Source organism: Triticum aestivum, chromosome 2A (genome assembly GCF_018294505.1).
Source record: "Triticum aestivum cultivar Chinese Spring chromosome 2A, IWGSC CS RefSeq v2.1, whole genome shotgun sequence".
Taxonomy (NCBI): domain Eukaryota; kingdom Viridiplantae; phylum Streptophyta; class Magnoliopsida; order Poales; family Poaceae; genus Triticum; species Triticum aestivum.
Window position 1 is genome coordinate 638,735,192 of NC_057797.1, and position 18,402 is coordinate 638,753,593.

Here is an 18,402-nt window from a genome sequence, read left to right on the forward strand (position 1 = left end):
CCCACTGCGGACACTCAGAGATGTAGTTACCAGGTTTCTTGCACTTGTGGCATGTTCTCTTCTTGTAGTCATGAGTAGAAGCTTCATCATTCCTTGAGCTGGATGGTGAAGAATTTCTGAAGCCTTTCTTCCTAGTGAACTTCTGGAACTTCTTCACAAGCATAGCAAGCTCCTTTCCAATATCTTCAGGATCATCAGAACTGCAGTCAGATTCTTCTTCAGATGAGGAAACAACTTTTGCCTTCAAGGTGCGAGTTCGACCATAGTTGGGACCGCAGATATCTCTTTTCTCACAAAGCTGAAACTCATGTGTGTTGAGCCTTTCAAGTATGTCAGACGGATCGAGTGTCTTGAAGTCATGGCATTCTTGAACCATCAGGGCTAGGGTGTCAAACGAGCTGTCAAGTGATCTCAGGAGCCTCTTGACGATTTCATGCTTGGTGATCTCAGTAGTGCCGAGAGCTTGAAGCTCATTTGTGATGTCAGTGAGGCAATCAAACGTGAGCTGAACATTCTCATTGTCGTTTCTCTTGAAGCGGTTGAAGAGTTTGCGAAGGACACTGATCCTTTGATCTCTCTGGGTTGAGACGCCTTCGTTGACCTTGGAGAGCTAGTCCCAGACTAGCTTCGATGTTTCCAGTGCACTCACACGGCCATACTGTCCTTTGGTCAGATGACCATAGATGATGTTCTTGGTAGTAGAATCCAGTTGAACGAACTTCTTGACATCAGCAGGGGTGACGCCTTCACCAGTCTTGGGAACGCCATTCTTGACGACATACCAGAGGTCGACATCAATGGCTTCAAGATGCATACACATCCGATTCTTCCAGTAGGGATATTCAGTTCCATCGAAGACGGGGCACACAGCGGATACTTTGATTATCCCTGCAGTCGACATAGCTAAAACTCCAGGTGGTTAAACTGAATCACATAGAACAAGGGAGTACCTTGCTCTGATACCAATTGAAAGTGCTAGTTATCGACTAGAGGGGGGGGGTGAATAGGCAATTTTTATGAAAGTCTTCAAAACATGGATGTTTCTAAGACAAATGATAGAAATGAACCTATAAACATGCAACGGAAGGTAGACTACACTAGGCAAGCCATAGTCAAGTATACAATGAAATGAAAGCACGAAGACTAATAGCAACTAGGCAGTATGGATCAGGATGGAAGATAGTATGAAGCCAATCAGAACAAACAGTCACACAGTGAAGATAAACAGATAATGCAAACAGACAATGACTTCACAAGTACCAACTGTAAATAAAGAGAAGGGATGGATAGAACCAGTTGCTTGTTGAAGACAATGATTTGTTGGACCAGTTCCAGTTGCTATGACAACTGTACGTCTGGTTAGGGAGGCTGAGATTTAACTTAAAAGACCGTGTCTTCACCTTATTCCCATTGAGCTAAGGACACACAGTCCTCACCCAATCACTCAGGTAAGTCTCCAAGCTAGACTTCCAAACCTTCACAGACTTCGTTCACCGGCGATCCACAATGACTCTTGGATGCTCAGAACACGACACCTAACTGGCTGGAGGATTCACGGTCCTCAAGTGTAACAAGTCTTCAGATCACATAGACAGGAAGACTTCAGTGGTGCCTAACACTCTTTGGCTCTGGGTGCTTAGGGCTTTGTCCTCGCAAGGATTTCTCTCTCAAAAGCTTTAGAGGTGGGTTGCTCTCAAACGACAAAAGTCGTGCACTAACTCTGAGCAACCACTGATTTATGGTGTAGGGGGTGGGCTATTTATAGCCACTAGGCAACCCGACCTGATTTGTCCAAAATGAACTTGGGTCACTAAGGAACCGACACGTGTTCCAACGGTCAGATTTCAAACACACGCGACAACTTTACTTGGGCTACAAGTAAAGCTGACTCATCCAGCTCTAGATAAGATTTGCTCTCATTGTCTTCGCTCAAAGACATAGGATTTTGGTTAGGCATCACTTCAGTCACTCTGACTTTGTTCACTGGGACCCCACTTAACAGTACAGTGGTTCCTACGACTCAACAAAGAAGAAAAGGAAACAACAAAACAACTAAGTCTTCTCACTCCATAGTCTTCATGCAATATCTTCTCTTGTCATAGTCTTCAATGTGAATATCTTCACGTACCACCTTTGTCTTCAATGTCTTCATACATTTTTAGGGGTCATCTCCGGTAGGTAAACCAAATCAATGAGGGACTACTACCTGTGTTATCCTGCAATTCTCACAAACACATTAGTCCCTCAACCAGGTTTGTCGTCAATACTCCAAAACCAACTAGGGGTGGCACTAGATGCACTTAGACCATCCCATTTACTAACCAAATCCTCTACATCAGCATGAGCCATCAGCCAATAAAACCCATGACAAAAAGTCTTAGCCACAAGAGACTTAGAACCGACATGATGGCCAAATAATCCTTCATGAATCTCTCGTAGAATCTCACAACCCTCTTCTGGAGAAACACAACGTTGAAACGCCCCTATGACACTGCATCAGTGCAACTCTCCATTGACAATAGTCATGGACTTAGACCGCCGGGTTATCTGCCTGGCCAAAACTTCATCGTCAAGTAACTCACCCCGGGTCATATAAGCCAAATATGGAATTGTCCAATCAGGAATAGCATGAAGAGCCACCATCAGTTGTGCCTCCAGGCCGGGAATATCAAGATCTTCCTCTGAAGGCAGTTTAACCGAAGGACTATGCAAAATATGAAGGAAAACATTAGGTGGTACCGGCTTACGCTGGGATCCAAGCTGGCTTAAAGCAACCATCGCCTCATTCTTCCTGCAGTCAAAATGTTCCACCTGATAACCTCTGAAATGACCAGCAATAGCATCATCCTCACGGCGATAAGCCGCCATGAGTGGACATTTGGAATCCCAAGTGCCTGAAATTTGCCGAGCCACCAAATCTGAGTCGCCAAATAACCTTACCTGGCTTAAGTTCATTTCTTTATCCATCCGAAGGCCATGGAGCAGGGCTTCATACTCAGCTGCATTGTTAGTACAGGGGAACATCAACCTTAAGACATACCAAAATTTATCACCTTGTGGGGAAGTCAAAATAACTCCAGCCCCCGAGCCTTCCAATTTCCTGGATCCGTCAAAGTGAATAGTCCAATGTGTGCTATCCGGCTTGTCCTCAGGCATCTACAACTCTGTCCAGTCATTGATGAAGTCCACAAGTGTTTGAAACTTGATGGCTGTCCTAGCGACGTACTTCAAACCATGGGGTCCAAGCTCAATGGCCCACTTGAGTACCTGACCCGTGGCTTCTCTGTTTTGAATAATATCCCCTAAAGGAGCAGAACTCACCACATTGATGGGATGACCAAAGAAATATTGCTTCAGCTTACGACTAGCCATGAACACCCCATACCAGCTTCTGCCAATGCGGATACCTCTACTTGGATTCAATGAGCACCTCACTGATATAATAAACCGGTCGCTGAACCGGATGTTCCTTGCCTGCTTCCTTCCGTTCTACCACAATCGCCACACTAACGGCTCGGCTATTAGCAACCGCATATAACAATAAGGGATCCTTATCAATAGGAGCTGCATGGATCGGCGGCTCAACCTACTGCTTTTTAATGCCTCAAACGCCTGATCAGCAGCATCACTTCAGACAAAGTGATCCGTCTTTTTCATCATCTGATACAGAGGGATAGCCTTTTCTCCCAACTGGCTTATGAATCAGCTTAAGGCTGCAAGATGACCCACTAGACACTGGACATCATTAATACACGCTGATTTATCCAAGGAAGTTATAGCCTTGATTTTCTCCGGGTTAGCTTCAATGCCTCTTTCGGAAACCATAAAACCCAAGAGCTTGCTTGCCGGCACACCAAAAACACACTTAGCCGGGTTAAGCATCATCTTGTAGGCCCAGAGATTGTCAAAGGTCTCTTTCAGATCATCTATCATGGTTTCCTTCTTCCTGGATTTCACAACAATATCATCCACATAAGCATGAACATTGCGTCTAATCTGGTCATGAAGGCAATTTTGAACACACTGCTGATAAGTCGCCTGGGCACTCTTGAGCCCAAAAGGCATAGATACATAGCAGAAGGCTCCAAAGGGAGTGATGAAGGCTGTCTTCTCCTGGTCCTTAACTGCCATCTTGATCTGATGATACCCCGAATAAGCATCCAAAAAACTCAAATACTCACAACCCGCCGTAGCATCAATAATCTAATCAATACGAGGGAGAGCAAAAGGATCAGCCACACACATGCGCCAAGTGCCATTTTTCCTAAGTACCAGCATCGGGTTAGTCAACCACTCAGAATGAAACACTTCAACAATGAACCCTGCCGCCAAGAGCCGGGCCACTTCTTCACCAATGGCTTTACGCCTTCCTTCATTAAAACGACGAAGGAATTGCTTGACCGGTTGAAACTTTGGATCAATATTGAGAGTGTGCTCATCGAGTTCCCTCGGTGCACCTAGCATGTCTGAAGGCTTCCATGCAAAGATGTCCCAGTTCTCAAGGATGAACTCGATGAGCGTGCTTTCCTATTTCGCATCCAAATTAGCACTGATACTGAACTGCTTGGATGAGTCGCCAGGAACAAATTCAACTAGCTTGGTGTCGTCTTCTGACTTAAACTTCAACAATGAGTCATGATCTGTGGTTGGCTTTTTCAAGGGTGTCATATCTGCCGGGTCAATGTTATCTTTGTAAAACTTCAATTCTTCTATTGCACAAACAGATTCAACATACGCAGCATCGCCTTCTTCACACTCCAAGGCTATCTTCCCGTTCCCGTGCACTGTGATGGTACCCTTATGGCCTGGCATCTTAAGCTGTAGATAAATATAGCAAGGTCTTGCCATAAACTTAGCATAAGCCCGCCGCCCAAATAAGGCGTGGTAAGGGCTCTTGATTTTGACCACCTCTAAAGTCAGCGTCTCGGCTTTGTAATCATGATCATCATCGAAAGCCACTTCCAAATCTATCTTGCCCACTAGATATGCCGACTTACTGGGCACCACCCCATGGAAAACAGTGTTAGACAGTTTAAGATCTTTGTTAGTCAAATCATACGACGGAATATGTTGTAGTAAAGAATATTAATGTTGCTGCCCCATCCATGAGCACCTTAGTAAACTTGTACCCCCCAACCTGAGGCGCAACCACCAAAGCCAGCTTACCCAGATTATCAACCTGGGGCGGGTGATCCTCATGACTCCAAACAATAGGATGTTCAGACCATCGCAAGTGACGAGGGACCGCCGGCTCAACTTCATTCACTGCCCTCTTACGAACCTTCTGGTCCCGTTTGCATAAACTTGTGGTAAAAACATGATACTCATCGCTATTCAACTGATTTGGATTACTCTGATAACCAGATTGCTGTTGCTGATTCCCTTGACCAGATTGCTTATTAAAACCACCTTGATTGCATTGGCCCTGAAAACCAGAGTTTGAGCTGCTGCCACCAAAGCCGTGCCCCTGTGAGCCGGATCCTGATCCGCCATGCGGGCCATGATGGTCCTGGTAAAAACCAGAATTCTGGTACTCCTTCATGATGAAGCAATCTTTCCACATATGGGTAACCGGCTTGTCCGACATACTATGCTTCGGGCACGGCTGATTCATCACTACCTCAATATTGAACTTTGGCCTACCAAGCCGGGGATGCGAACGTCTTCCCCTTATGAGTTGATTACTGTTCTGAGTATTGGTATTAGCCACAAAGTCAGAACTATTGTCAGCCTTGCACTTGCCATTATTACCCTGACCCGCCATATGTTGCTGCTGCCCCTTTCCATTGCTATTCTTCTTCCCCTTTCCGGCTTCTCCTCATCAGAATCTGAATCTTTGGTAGTATCTGAGTTGGCGTATTTGACGAGAGCCGCCATGAGCTCCCCCATATCATTACAATGGCGCTTAAGCCACCCTAGTTTCTGTTTGAGGGGAAGAAAACGGTAGTTCTTTTCCAACATGAGGATAGCTGAGCCGATGTTAATATTGTCCGAGGAATGAATAATGGCCGAGATCCGGCGCACCCAATGGGTCGTTGACTCACCTTCGCCCTAGACACAAGTGTCGAAGTCAAGAATCTACATGGGCTGCTTGCATGTATCCTTGAAATTCTGAATAAAACGGGACTTCAATTCAGCCCATGAACCAATGGAGTTAGAGGGCAATCCTTTCAACCAGTTATGAGCCGTCCCATCCAACATCATGGTGAAATATTTAGCACACACAGCATCACTAACATCCAACATCAGCCATCTCATTGCTCTAAATCCAAGCCTCTGGAGGTTGATCCGCTGTATAGTTAGGCACCTTACAGGGGCCCTTGAAATCCTTAGGCAAGCGCTTGTTGCGTAGAGCCGGCACTAAACATGGCACACCCAAGGTTCTAGAGGTCACTCCTGCTCCCACAGACATTGACGGATAAACCGGAGATTGATGTTGATCCGCTAGCTGAGCCATAAGTTCAGCCTCGTGCCGCACCCTGCCCGGGTCCACCAAAGCCTGAACATCATTGCCAGCGCGCGGCGGGTCAGGCCTACAAAGTCGGTTGCGGTGCCGCTCACTGCTCGATACCGTCGGCGAGTCAATATGCCGGCTATAACTCGGGCTCGGACGCGGGGTTGAATGAATCCGTTCACGACTGTACGAATAAGTCCCCTGTTGAGCCACTTCTGTATGAAGAAGTTCTCTGGCCCTTCGCATCTCCATCGCGGCTGGAGACCTGGCTTCCAATGGGAGAGCCGCCAATCGTGTCGCTGCAGCAATCGTGTTATCCAGAGGATTGGAATAATGACCCGACGGTGTCGGAGCATGCTGAGGCGGAGTCAAGCGGGGCGGGTTAGCAGCTTGTGGCTGAACCGGCTCCTTTCACCGGTATCTCACCAGCCCGGTTCATTAGAGGCGGGTCACTGGTCCCTGCCCCAGGTGTGTTGAAAAGGTTCTCACATCATACTCTGCAGGTAAGCGACTTTGATGCCTTCTCCTCATGATAGCGTTTGACGCATTCTGATCCAAGGTGAGTTGGAATGACTCTACCTGAATCTATTGTGCCTAAGCATCCAAAGCAGCTTGTTCTGTGGCCATCCTAACATTCTCAGTTGTGAGTTCTTCCTTGGCTTGATTTATCTCATCTCATAGCCTTGCAACATCCACCTTATGTTGCTCCTGAGTCTTCGGGGTTACCTCCACCCCCATCAACGTTGCCAAAGCATCCAACAGCTCGGTCAGAACCTGAGCCGACGGGTGCGCATAACCGCTTGCCCCAGTTGTAGCCACAACTATTGGGCTGGAGGTCATAGTTGCGACAATTGTCGAATCGAGCACTGGGTGTGTACCGGCCATGAAGATTGCCATCCTGTTCGGTGGCTCATAGGGGTCCAGAATACTGTCACCATCGGAACAACCCCCAAGTCGGCCGTCTTGTAGTTGATACATTGAACCGGTCTCAACGGCTGATGACTCACCATCAGAGTAGATGGCCGTCTCTCCCCTGGACACAGATCCTTCCTCAAGATCTGCCCCATGGATGAAACCAACAAAAGCACGCTTCACAGTGGCTTGAACCTTGGCGGGTCCTGCACGCTGAGCCATCTAGACGATGTCTAAGCTGGTGTCCGGCTCAGGCCCTAACTCACCGATCTTGCCGATGAAGACGTGTATTCCGCCGAAGGGGACCCGGTACCCGAACTCAATTGAACTGGCCTCGGGGCCCCAGCCAGCGTCGTCGATGTAGAGCTTGCCGCGATGACTCTTGGTCATCCCCAACAGGTAGGTTGGACGAGGGTGGGACGAAGCGGATCTGAGGCCGTGGACTTGTGCGTTGGCAAAGCGGCCCATGTAGGGTTGAGAATGGTACAGGCGAAGCTACTCCGGTAGGGTTGAGTATGGTGTCAGCGAAGCAGCTCCGGTAGGGTTGAGGAAGGTGTCGGTGAAGAGGACCAGAGGCCATTGACGGGGGCGTCGGTGTGGCAGCTCCGGGGGTGTGGACGAAGCGTCTCTGGTGGGGAGTATGAAGGAGCCGCTGCAGATGTGTTGTGGTTGACGAGAGTATCGGTGAAGCAGATCCGGCGCCGTGGACAAGGCCGACACTGAATGGGCTGTGGTACAGTGGTGGATGAGCAGTCTACTTGTTTCTAGGGGAGGTGGGAGGGGTAGATGCGGCCGCAGAAGCAAATACGGTGAGGTGGATGCTACTGGCAGTGAATGGGCTCTGGTACGCCGATGGATGAGCAGTCTAGGGTTTCGAGAGGGGGGGGAGGGGTAGAAAGGCCGATGAAGTACGGACGGCGTGATGTAAGATGCTCTGGTGCTATGCACTTAGTCATTTTTGCGAGAGGGGGAGAGGAAATGGGGGTGCCGTGTGGTGGGGGGAACTGGAAATTACCAAAGCAGCCCCAACCTATTATGTAAATGAGGGTCGTATCATAACTATTGTTCTTCGTGCATCAAGGACAAAAGGGGGATTTCACATGCTAAAGACTAGGTGGCAGAAATTTTAGAAGGAGGGGGGATATTTTGCCGCCCGCGGGATCGTTCGTATCCAGTTTCAACTAATTTGGGACTGTGCTAGAGGGAATGTCATGCGAGACTGTGTACACGGGGTACACGTCAGCAGTTAATAACTGGTGTGAAGTCCACCCCAGAAAAAAGACAATAACTCAGGGCGATGGACTGATAACTTGGATGTTCACATGGGCGTGACCAATCGTACGGGTGTAGAGGCACGTTCACAAAAAAGGGATCAAACGCTCAGCCTATGTATTTCTCATGTAAATATATAATTTAGTGCCATTGTGTAGGTGTCAAAATCGGACGATCTTAGGTAGGGGGTACCGAACTGTGTGTCTGAGGATCGAAGGTAACAGGGGACAGGGGAACATGATGTTTATCGAGGTTCGGGCCCTCTTAATGGAGGTAAAACCCTATGTCCTTCTTGATTGTATTGGATAAGTACATGAGTTGATCTACCTCGAGATCGTAATGGCTAAACCCTAGCTGTCTAGCCTCTATGAAATCTGATAGCCTCTACGGACTAAACCCTCTGGTTTATATACACACTGGAGGGGCCTAGGGTTGTACATAGTCGGTTTGTAAAGGAAGGAAATTACATATCCGTACACGAATCTTGCCATCCACGCATAAGAGAGTCCTACCCGGACACGGGGAAAGGTCTTCTGCCTTGTATCTTCATGGCCCATCAGTCCGGCCCATATCACATAGCCCGGACACCCGAGGACCCCCTATTCTAGGACTCCCTCAGTAGCCCCTTAACCAGTCTTCAAAGATGATATGTTCGGCACGTGGATTGTGTTCGGCAATGCAAGGCGGGTTCCTCCTCCTGAGTACTTCAAAGCAATCTTCTAAATAAAAGAACTGTATCCGGCTCTATATAATTGCGGCAACACTTGGCCACTATGGTAAGATACCAAAATAAAATAGTGTCTTTTCACTGACAACTTTTTTTCGGCAAAACGTCACGTCTGGCCTCTTAACATTTTGAACCATTTTTACATCTCCCGCTTCGAGTTTCGAGGCACAACCTCTATTGGCACGTCATGTCAAAACATAGATCATGCCCGCCCATTACGGGATCTTCATCAATACGGTTTTGGGTTATCCAATCATGCCATTCGCACGACCCCTTGGGAATAGGCGAGTTTTCAGGCTTTGAGGGGGGGGGGAGTTTGATAGTTACAACCTATATAAGAGGGCAAAGATTCCCTTATTCTCCCCACACCTTCTTCCTTCTCATGTTTTCCCATCTTCGAGCTCCAGTGCCCAAACTTCAATCTTTCCCACCGCCACCAGCCTCTCCAGCCATGTATGGATCCGGTTCAAAGGGCAAGTGGGAGGCCTCCTCCATCACCGAGAAGGACGTCAAGGAGCTCCGGGAGGCAGACCTATCTACAGACATCGCACACAGGATCCCTGCCAAGAACCAAGTCATCCCCACTCTGGAGCCCAGCGAAAGGGTTGTATTCATCCCCCACTTCCTCCACGGGCTAGGGTTTCCCCTCCATCCCTTCGTCCGGGGCCTCATGTTCTACTATGGGCTAGATTTCCATGATCTAGCGCCGAATTCTTTCCTTCACATCTCGGTGTTCATCGTCGTGTGTGAGGTGCTACTCCGCATCCCCCCACACTTCGGCCTATGGCTCAAGGTCTTCAATGTGAAGCCGAAGGTGGTCGACGGGAAGCATGCAGACTGCGGCGGCGCCATGGTGAGTAAGCTCCCCAACACCGTTTGGACTAAGGGGGCCTTTGTGGAGACTGTCAAGGTGTGGCAGCAGGAGTGGTTCTACATCACCGAACCCCGCGACGCCAAGTGGACTGCCACTCTGGAGTTCAGATCCGGGCCCCCCTATGCGTCTCACCTTGTGGACCGCTCAGGGTCTGGACTGGGAATTGATGTCTACTACACAACCTTCTTCTTATAGATGTTGTTGGGCCTCCAAGTGCAGAGGTTTGTAGGACAGTAGCAATTTTCCCTCAAGTGGATGACCTAAGGTTTATCAATCCGTGGGAGGCATAGGATGAAGATGGTCTCTCTAAAGCAACCCTGCAACCAAATAACAAAGAGTCTCTTGTGTCCCCAACACACCCAATACAATGGTAAATTGTATAGGTGCACTAGTTCGGCGAAGAGGTGGTGATACAAGTGCAATATGGATGGTAGATAAAGGTATTTGTAATATGAAAATATAAAAACAACAAGGTAAAAAGTGGTAAAAGTGTGCACAAACGGTATTGCAATGCTAGGAAAAAAGGCCTAGGGTTCATACTTTCACTTGTGCTAGTTCTCTCAACAATAATAACATAATTGGATCATATAAATATCCCTCAACATGCAACAAAGAGTCACTCCAAAGTCACTAATAGCAGAGAACAAACGAAGAGATTATGGTAGGGTACGAAACCACCTCAAAGTTATCCTTTCTGATCGATCTATTCAAGAGTCTGTAGTAAAATAACATGAAGCTATTCTTTCCGTTCGATCTATCCTAGAGTTCATACTAGAATAACACCTTAAGGCACAAATCAACCAAAACCCTAATGTCACCTAGATACTCCAATGTCTCCTCATGTATCCGTGGGTATGATTACACGATATGCATCACACAATCTCAGATTCATCTATTCAACCAACACAAAGAACTTCAAAGAGTGCCCCAAAGATTCTAACGGAGAGTCAAGACGAAAACGTGTGCCAACCCCTATGCATAAGTTCACGAGGGCACGGAACTCGCAAGTTGATCACCAAAACATACATCAAGTGGATCACGTGATATCCCATTGTCACCACAGATAAGCACATGCAAGACATACATCAAGTGTTCTCAAATCCTTAAAGACTCAATCCGATAAGATAACTTCAAAGGGAAAACTCAATCCATCACAAGAGAGTAGAGGGGGAGAAACATCATAAGATCCAACTATAATAGCAAAGCTCGCGATACATCAAGATCGTTCCGAATCAAGAACACGAGAGAGAGAGAGAGAGAGAGAGAGAGAGAGAGAGAGAGAGAGATAAAACACATAGCTACTGGTACATACCCTCAGCCCCGAGGGTGAACTACTCCCTCCTCGTCATGGAGAGCGCCAGGATGATGAAGATGGCTACCGGAGAGGGATCCCCCCTCCGATAGGGTGCCGGAACGGGTCTAGATTGGTTTTTGGTAGCTACGGAGGCTTGTGCAGCGGAACTCCCGATCTAGGTTTCTTTCTGGAAGTTTCAGTATATATAAGAGGTTTTGGCGTCGAGAACAAGTCAGAGGGGTCTCCGGGCTGTCCACGAGGTAGGGAGGCGCGCCCAGGGGGTAGGCGTGCCCCCCACCCTCGTCGGCAGCCCAGGACTCTTCTGGCCCAACTCTTTTACTCCATGGCCTTCTTCTGGTCCAAAAATAAGTTCCGTGAAGTTTCAGGTCAATTGGACTCCGTTTGACTTTCCTTTTCTATAAAACTCAAAAACAAGGAAAAAACAGAAACTGGCACTAGGCTAAAGGTTAATAGGTTAGTCCCAAAAATCATATAAAATAGCATACGAATGCATATAAAACATCCAAGGTTGATAATATAATAGCATGGAACAATCAAAAATTATAGATACGTAGGAGACGTATCAGGTATCCACAGGAGAAGTGTTGATATTGCAAAAGCGCATCAAAAATATGATAAGCAAGAACACCAGTCTCACTAACATGATTCAGGCGATGCTCTTCCGCCGGATTCTTCCCTGCCAACTCTGGCCCGCTCACATGTGGGAGTTCAATCCGGAAGATCCTCGGACCTTGAAGCACTTCTTCGGCACAACGCACGAAGACATCTGGAAGCTACTATTCAAGGCCGAAAAAGCGTGGCCAAAGGAGATCGAAGACATCGGTCTCGACAGCGGGAATCCGGACAGACCGGTGAGTATGATTTTCCCAAATATATATTCGGTCATAAGTTCCTCAGACATAATGAGTTTCTTTCTCTTGTACAGGGCTGGATAGTAAAGGTGGAGCGGATTAAGTGTCCGGCCCCGCTGCCCGAAGACCCGACCGAACCCCAACTGACGAAGATGTTGGTCCCGACGCCCTATCAGGCGTCGAAGACGAAGGCCAAGAAGAAGAAGGGCAAGGAGGCCAAGGGTGGCCTCCGCCACAAGGGTCCTTCGGAGAGACCAAACTCCCCTCCTCCCACGAGGGTGATTAAGACGAAGAGGAGGAGGAGGCAGAAAGCGACTCCCCTCTTAAGGGGAAGAAGAAGAAGAGGGCAGACTCCATAGACCCGGAGGAGGAGGCACCCAAGAGGGGGAAGATGGCTCTCTCGGATGGTTCGAATTCGGAGACCAAACCCATCCCCAAGAGGCTTCCCAGGGTGAAGCTGAGGGAGTCCTGGATTAAGGGGTCTTCAGGCGTCCGGCCTGTTGGCATGGGCCGGACTAATGGGCTATGAAGATACAAGGCCGAAGAATCTCACCCGTGTCCGGATGGGACTCTCCTTGGCGTGGATGGCAAGCTTGGCGTTCGGATATGAAGATTCCTTTCTCTATAACCGACTTTGTATAACCCTAGTCCCCTCCGGTGTCTATATAAACCAGAGGGGTAGTCCGTAGAGACGATCATAATCATATAAGCTAGACTTCTAGGGTTTTAGCCATTACGATCTCGAGGTAGATCAACTCTATAATACTCATATTTATCGAGATCAATCAAGCAGGAAGTAGGGTATTACCTCCATAGAGAGGGCCCGAACCCGGGTAAACATCGTGTCCCCTGTCTCCTGTTACCATCAGCCATAGACGCACAGTTCGGGACCCCCTACCCGAGATCCGCCAGTTTTGACACCGACATTGGTGCTTTCATTGAGAGTTCCACTGTGACGTTGAAGTCAGGGTTGATGGCCCGCCTTGTGATCAAGGACAATATCACTGCCGAAGGAGCTCTGGCCTTAGGCCAAACCCTCCGGCTGCGTGGCTTTATCATGGCCGCCAGTCTGGCCGGTGAGCCGATGATGACTTCTCGAGTCATCGAAAATCGCCTCTGAATTGACTCCGAATACTCCAAATGGATGGATCCAACGAAATTTTCGTCCTTGAACGAACTCCTGGATCGCATCGCCGCCTTTGGGGTCACTACAGACTACGATCAGATTGGGCTTAAACTCGACCAGAGAGAAATCAAATCTCCACCGATCACCCATCATATAGCAGTAGTAGAGGAGCAAAACAACAACTCTCCCTCTATACTGAGGACGAACTATGTTCGGATCTCCGAGCTCGAAGGGCCGGATACCAGTCCGTGGAACGGCGTGCCTTGTCTTCCGAACCCAGAATCAGACGGTATACCTGAAAATCGGTCGATCTCCCGGATCCCGAACTATCAAGCTCAGAAATTTCTCAAACTCCGGATCCCAAATTGGGTCAGGGTTCGGATTTAAATCCACCCACCCAACCAGATATACCCGATCTCACATATCTACGGTAGCAGTCTCAGGAAACAGTCCATCACTTCTGGGCTAGAGTTCTCCTTGTCAAGGACAAGATTAAAGATTGCCGCGACGAAGACGCGATCTCAATATTCCACAGTAATTGTACGGATGAAGGGATCCTCAACTCCATCAACCGCTATCACATATTACACTTCGCTGACTTGGCAACCATAGTACAGAAGTACTGCGCAATGGAAAGCGCCTGGAAAACTCAGGCAGCTCGCTGGGAACCACCAGTTTCCACTCAACCCCTCGTCCGGGCAAATAGGATGCACCCTCACGGGGCGTCCGACACAAGGGTAAAGAAATCTAAACCCATTACGGGGCGCGGAACCGTTCTGGAGGGATGGCTCGATCGTCCATGCAAAATACACACAACACCGGATACAATACCTACCCATAGCCTTAGAGCACGTTGGATACTCCGGCAAGTGGCCAAGAGTGGCGAGGATATCCTCACCAAAAATACCTCAGAGCAACACCCCGTGGAAGACAACGACCTCAGGGTATTAACGGTCTTTGAGACTTTTGCTTCAAACAATCGGTGGAAAAGGGCCCCTCCGCGACCTCGCCGAAGTCTGCCAAGTCACGACAATAAACCCCTAGAACGACACGGCCATAACTTTCAATGCCAGTGACGAACCAACATTCTGAACAGCCCGAGCACCAGCTGCCTTGGTTCTCAACCCAATTGTGGACGGCTTTCGGCTCACCAAAGTACTCATGGACGACGGCGGCGGATTAAACCTCATTTACGAGGATACACTCAATAAAATGGAAATAGACAGGAGCCGTATCGAGCAAAGTAGAACGACCTTCCGAGGAATCATTCCTAGTCGGGAGGCACGATGCGCGGGAAAAATTACACTTGACGTGGTATTCGGCACGCCGGAGAACTATCGGTCCGAAGAGATAACCTTCCAAGTGGCCCCTTTCAACAGTGTATACCGCGCCCTATTGGGCCGAGATGCATTCACATGCTTTCAAGCCATACCTCATTACGGGTATATGAAGCTCAAGATGCCCGGGCCCAACGGTATTATCACTCTCGCTAGTGACCCGTATATAGCCCTCCGCGCTAAAAACAAAACAACATCCCTGGCCCTCCAGGCACTATCTGAGGCCCTCACGGCTGAAGAATTAACCGCGCTGTGCTAGACGGTGGATAGGGACGACGTAATCCTTGATAAGCGCTCCAAATCCACCTCCTTCACACCAGTAGACAAAATAGTCAAATTTCAAGTCCACCCGATGGACCCAAAGAAGACAGCCTCCATCGAGGCACAGCTGGACCCAATGGTGGATGCCGCACTACGAGCGTTCCTACGCGAGAACTGGGACATATTCGCCTGGCACCCTTCTGATATGCTAGGAATCCCACGCAGGTTGGTCGAGCATAGCCTTAATATATTGAAGGGATATAAGCCGGTCAAGCAAACACTACGGCACTTTTCCGAACCGAAACGACAAGCTATGGGGGAGGAGCTAGCCAAGTTAATTGAGGCCGGATTCATCAGAGAAATAAAACACCCGCACTGGCTAGCAAACCTGGCGATGGTGCCAAAGAAGGATAAATCCTGGCGCCTGTGCGTCGATTTCAAAGACCTCAACAAAGCTTGCCCTAAGGACCCCTTTCCCATCCCCCGCATCGATCAAATTATTGATGCCATTGCAGGACATGACTCACTGTGTTTCCTCGATGCATATTCCAGATACCATCAAATTAAAATGAAGGAATCCGAACAAGCCGCAACGGCATTCATTACCCCATATGGGCCTTTCTGCATCAACACTATGCTCTTTTGGCTTAAAACGCCGGCGCCACCTACCAACACATGATTCAAACATGCCTAGAGAAGTAAATTGGCAAGATAGTTGAAGCGTATGTGGACGATGTCGTCATCAATACTAAGCACGTAGAGTCATTAATAGATGACCTACGCCTCACATTCAACAACCTCCGAACATATGACATTAAGCTCTATCCGGAAAAATGTGTTTTTAGCGTTCCCTCTGGAAAACTGCTGGGCTATGTTCTTTCCAGCAGAGGAATCGAGGCAAATCCTGCCAAAATCTGAGCTTTATCACAATTGACTACACCAACAGACCTTAAATAGGTCCAAAAACTAGCCGGTTGCATGGCAGCTTTAAGCCGCTTTATCTCCAGATTAGGAGAAAAAGCATTGCCACTTTATCAACTTCTCCGACGCACCGACCACTTTGAGTGTACGGATGCGGCAATGGTCCGATTGTAAGAAATAAAGGCTCTTTTAGAAAGCAACCCAATCCAGGCCCCGCCAAGCATCAGTGAACCAATATTATTATACATCTCTACAACACACCAGGTGGTGAGCGCAGTACTCGTCGTCGAGTGAGGGAGTCCTGAATTAGGGGGTGTTCGGATAGCCGGACTATACCTTCAGCTGGACTCGTGGACTATGAAGATACAAGATTTAAGACTCCGTCCCGTGTCCGGAAGGGACTTTCCTTAGCGTGGAAGGCAAGCTTGGCGATACGGATATGAAGATCTCCTACCATTGTAACCGACTTTGTGTAACCCTAACCCTCTCCGTGTCTATATAAACTGGAGGGTTTTAGTCCGTAGGACAACATACACATCAACAATCATACCATAGGCTAGCTTCTAGGGTTTAGCCTCCTCGATCTCGTGGTAGATCTACTCTTGTACTACCCATATCATCAATATTAATCAAAAAGGACGTAGGGTTTTACCTCCATCAAGAGGGCCCGAACCTGGGTAAAACTTCATGTCCCTTGCCTCCTGTTACCATCCGGCCTAGACGCATAGTTCGGGACCCCCTACCCGAGATCCGCCGGTTTTGACACCGACATTGGTGCTTTCATTGAGAGTTCCTCTGTGTCATCGCCATCAGGAAGGATGCCTCGCCCCATCTTTAAAGACGGCACCGTTGCTAAGGGAGCTTTGGCTGTCGGCCAAACCCTCCGGCTAGGTGGTTTTCTTATGACCGCCTGTTCGGCTTCTGCGCCGACGATGACCTCTCGAGCCATCAAAAACAATCTTCATGTCAGCTCGGAACTCGCCGAGCAGTTAGATCCAATGGAGCTTTCCTCCACAAACGAGCTCTTGGATCGCTTCGCTGCCCTGGGAGTCGCTACGGATTACGACCAGATTGGGCCTAAAACCGATCTGAGAGAGATTAACTCTCCCCAAGTCACCCATCACGTTGCCGTGGTAGAGGGACAGTGCGGTGACCCTTCATCTATTTGAAGGACTTGCTATGTCCAGATTCCCGATCCCTCCAAGCCGGATACCCGCGGAGGGGAGGATATCACTCAAGACCTGAACTTAGAGTCAGGCGACGGGCTGGATTCATTAGACAACATCCAGGAATCCAAATTTTCGAGTTCGGAAATCCCTCGGCCTCTGAGCCTTAGATGGGGTGAGTTTTCGGATTTAATTCCACCTACCCACCCCAACATAAGCGATCTATCCAAAATCAGGCAAAAACCCGATGAAACAGTACATCATTACTGGACCAGATTCCTCCTGGTTAAGAACAGGCTAAGGGACTGCCACGAGGAAGACGCAATCTCAATCTTCTGCAATAATTGCACGGACAAGGGAATACTCAACGCCATAAGTCACCGCGATATTACACGCTTCGCTGACTTGGCGTCCATTGTACGAAAGTACTATGCGATGGAAAGCGCCTGGAAAACCGAAATAAAATTTTCGGACAATCCGGCCCTGAATACAAACCCTGTCCGAAATAAAAGGGTGCATCATCACCAGTCACCCGGGTCAAGCACTAAAAAGCAAAAACCCTCTACAGGGCATGTAACCGTACTGGAAGGATGGCTTAATGGACCCTGTAAAATTCATAGTACAGAGGACACCACACCAACTCACAGCCTCAGAGCATGTTGGATACTTCGGCAGGTGGCCAAAATGGGCGAAAATCTCCTAATTCCGGAGACCACAGAAAGCCACCCCAGAGACACCAATACGGTATTAACAGTCTTCGAGACTTTCGCATCAAATAATATGCGAAAACGGACACTCCGCAGCCTTACCGAAGTCTACCAAGTAGCAACAATAAACCCATGGAGTGACACGGTTATTACCTTTAACGCCAGTGATGCACCTAAATTCCGAACAGCCCGAGCACCAGCCGCATTGGTCCTCAGTCCAATAGTGGACGGCTTTCATCTTACCAAGGTACTCATGGATGACGGCAGCGGATTAAACCTCATTTATGAGGAGACCCTTCAAAAAATTGAAATAGACTGGAACCGCATTGAGCGAAGCAGCACAACCTTTAGAGGAATAATCCCCAGTCGGGAAGCGCGCTGTACAGGAAAAATCACACTAGATGTGGTGTTCGGCATGCCGGATAATTACAGGTCCGAAGAGGTCACGTTCTAGGTGGCTCCGTTCAGCAGCGGTTATC